This window comes from Giraffa tippelskirchi, chromosome 2, assembly GCF_054371585.1.
Source record: "Giraffa tippelskirchi isolate mGirTip1 chromosome 2, T2T-mGirTip1v1.2.pri, whole genome shotgun sequence".
In the NCBI taxonomy this organism is placed as follows: Eukaryota; Metazoa; Chordata; class Mammalia; order Artiodactyla; family Giraffidae; genus Giraffa; species Giraffa tippelskirchi.
Genome location: NC_137276.1, coordinates 187,818,419 through 187,822,632, shown reverse-complemented (window position 1 = coordinate 187,822,632; position 4,214 = coordinate 187,818,419).

Sequence of the window (4,214 nt, the reverse complement as noted above, 5' to 3'; positions counted from 1 at the left end):
TTTGCCAAGGGAATGCACTGGTCATGGCAATCACCCTCTTCCAACAACACAAGAGAAGACTCTACACATGGACATCACCAGATGGTCAACACGGAAATCAGACTGATTATATTCTTTGCAGCCAAAGATGGAGAAGCTCTATACAGCCAGCAAAAACAAGGCCAGGAGCGGGCTGTGTCTCAGATCATGAACTGCTTATTGCCAAATTCAGACTTTAATTGAAGAAAGTAGGGAAAGCCACTAGACCATTCAGATATGACCTAAATCAAATCCCTTATGATTATACAGTGGAAGTGAGAAATAGATTTAAGGGACTTGATCTGATAGACGGAGTGCCTGATGAACTATAGGCGGAGGTTTGTGATACTGTACAGGAGACAGGGATCAAGACCATCCCCATGGAAAAGAAATGCAAAAAAGCAAAATGGCTGTCTGAGGAGGCCTTACAAATAGCTGGGAAAAGAAGAGAAGTGAAAAGCAAAGGAAAAAAGGAAAGACAGAGTTCCAAAGAATAGCAAGGAGAGATCAGAAAGCCTTCCTCAGCGATCAATGCAAAGAAATAGAGGAAAACAACAGAATGGGAAAGACGAGAGATCTCTTCAAGAAAATTAGAGATACCAAGGAAACATTTCATGCAAAGATGGGCTCAATGAAGAACAGAAATGGTATGGACCTTACAGAAGAAGAAGATATTAAGAAGAGGTGGCAAGAATACACAGAAGAACTGTATAAAAAAGATCTTCGTGACCCAGATAATCACAATGGTGTGATCACTCACCTCGAGTCAGACATCCGGGAATGTGAAGTCAAGTGGGCCTTAGAAAGCATCACTACGAACAAAGCTAGTGGAGGTGATGGAATTCCAGTTGAGCTATTTCAAATCCTGAAAGATGATGCTGTGAAAGTGCTGCACTCATTATGCCAGCAAATTTGGAAAACTCAGCAGTGGCCACAGGACTGGAAAAGCTCAGTTTTCGTTCCAATCCCAAAGAAAGGCAATGCCAAAGAATGCTCGAACTACCACACAATTGCACTCATCTCACACGCTAGTAACATAATGCTCAAAATTCTCAAAGCCAGGCTTCAGCAATACATGAACCGTGAGCTTCCAGATATTCTAGCTGTTTTAGAAAAGATAGAAGAACCAGAGATCAAATTGCCAACATCCGCTGGATCATCAAAAAAGCAAGAGAGTTCCAGAAAAACATCTATTTCTGCTTTATTGACTATGCCAAAGCCTTTGACTGTGTGGATCACAATAAACTGTGGAAAATTCTGAAAGAGATGGGAATACCAGACCACCTGACCTGCCTCTTGAGAAACCTGTATGCAGATCAGGAAGCAACGGTTAGAACCGGACGTGGAACAACAGACTGGTTTCAAATAGGAAAAGGAGTACGTCAAGGCTGTATATTGTCACCCTGCTTATTTAACTTATATGCAGAGTACATCATGAGAAATGCTGGGCTGGAAGAAACACAAGCTGGAATCAAGATTGCCAGGAGAAATATCAATAATCTCAGATATGCAGATGACACCACCCTTATAGCAGAAAGTGAAGAGGAACTAAAACTCCTCTTGATGAAAGTGAAAGAGGAGAGTGAAAAAGTTGGCTTAAAGCTCAACATTCAGAAAACTAGGATCATGGCATCTGGTCCCATCACTTCATGGGAAATAGATGGGGAAACAGTGAAAACAGTGCCAGACTTTATTTTGGGGGCTCCAAAATCACTGCAGATGGTGATTGTAGCCATGGAATTAAAAGATGCTTGCTCCTTAGGAGGAAAGTTATGACCAACCTAGATAGCATATTAAAAAGCAGAGACATTACTTTGCAACAAAGGTCCATCTAGTCAAGGCTATGGTTTTTCCAGTAGTCATGTATGGATGTGAGAGTTGGACTGTGAAGAAAGCTGAGTGCTGAAGAATTGATGCTTTTGAACTGTGGTGTTGGAGAAGACTCTTGAGAGTCCCTTGGACTGCAAGGAGATCCAATCAATCCATCCTAAAAGAGATCAATCCTGGGTGTTCATTGGAAGGACTGATGTTGAAGCGGAAACTCCAATACTTTGGCCACCTCATGCGAAGTGTTGACTCATTGGAAAAGACCCTGATGCTGGGTAGGATTGAGGGTGGGAGGAGAAGGGGACGACAGAGGATGAGATGGTTGGATGGCATCACCGACTTGATGAACATGGGTTTGGGTAGACTCCGGGAGTTGGTGATGGACAGAGAGGCCTGGCGTGCTGCGATCCATGGGGTCGCAAAGAGTCGGACACGACTGAGCAGCTGAACTGAACTGAACTGATTGGGCGATGTTGCTCTAGAATATAATAAAGAGTATCTTTATGATCTCAGCAGTGGAAAGATGAATAAAACAGAACACACACAACAACAAAAACACTTAACCATTAAAGAAAAAATTGATCAACTAGGCAACATTAAACCTAAAATGTTCCATTCACTGAGACACCACTAAGAGAATGAAAAAGCAAGCTGCAGATGAGAACAGATATTTGTAATACAAATAATTAATAAAGGGGTTATACCCAAAATATGCAATTAACTTATACAAACCAGGAAAGAGACAACCCAATAGTAAAATAGGAAAGAAGAAAGTCATGCCCACAAAGAGGTGATTGAAATAGAGTACTTTGTAGTAACCGAGAAAATGAAAATTAAAACCATAATGAGCTATCACTATACATCCAACAGGATGGTTAAAATTAAAGAGAATGAAAATACCAAGTATTGGTATTTAAAAAAAAAAAAAGGTGGTGGGGGGAATAATGGGAAAAGAATACTCATACATTGCTGGTGAAAATTTAAATTCAAATAATCACTTTGGAAAATTTTTTGGCATATATAAAAATATATAAAGCCATATATTTATATACCCATCCACATCCTATAATAAGCAATTCCACTCCTAGTGGAACCCAACAGAAATATGTACACATGTACAACAAAAATAGGTTTGAGATATTCACTGTAGCAACATTATTTATAGTAATCAAAATTAGAAACAACCCAAATGATCAGCAGTTAGTAATAGAATGGATAAACTGCTATATTCATTACAGTAGGATGATACACAGCACTGACAATGAGTCAAATAAAAGCATATGGAGTCATTTCAAAAACAATACAGAGGAAAAAACAAGCATACACAAAAGGATATATACAGCATGGGGTTTTTTTTTTTCATTTAGTAATATTTTTTAAAAAGGAAGCAAAACCAGAGGGTTAGAATTCAAGCTAGTGGTTTCTTTTGTGGGGGAGGAGGCAGTGTTTGAGAAGGAGAGGAAAGAGGCTCTGAGATGTCAGCCACCTTCTACTTCTTGACCTTGGTGTTTATGTGAGTATTTTCTCTGTGTTATAAATACATATGTTTTGTGCACTTTTATGTATGTGTATTTGCTAGGGAAGCCTGGCATGCTGCAGTCCGTGGGGTTGCAAAGAGTCGGACATGACTGAGCGACTGAACTGATGTATATGTATTGAATTGTATAAAGTTAAAATGTTTATTTCGGTCTTTAAAATAAACTTACAAGGACTAATTTTTTTATGGAAATGTTCTTCTGAAATAGAACAAGTTAGTGACTCAAACTTTTAAAAATAAAAGAAGGAGCCCCAAGAAGTACAAGGCTTGCTCTAGTTGCAGTTAACATGGAACAGAGGTTAGCCCCAATTGCCTAACCTCTCTCCTTTATATACCACTCCCATCTCCAAACCTTGGGGTACATCTAAGAGCCCTGATCCCTATGGAAGGCAGTTTAAAAAACACCAATACATACTTCATTATTTTTCACAAATATTTGAGATTTTATTATTGGGAGCATAGAAGACAGTCCAATGAACAAGGCAAAGTCCTTGCCCTCATAGAGTTTTTATCCATAACTGGACACTGAAATGTGAAAAATCAATAGTTTAGCAAGTTTTCTTACAGGGGAGTTTAGTGGTTAGAGAATTAAAGCTTTGAACTGAAAGAATTAAAAGCAGTTTATACCCATAGAGGGAAATTTGGCATCACATCGACATGATCTGATGCTTCTTCAAGTCTTTATAAGCCAGAGCTTATATATAGGTATTTATTTATTTTACAATATCTGAGGGCCAACCACATGCTCAACACTGTATAGAGCCATTGAGATTTGGGTATGCACAATAGTGAATAACACAGGGATGTTCCCTGTACTCAGAAAATATACAGT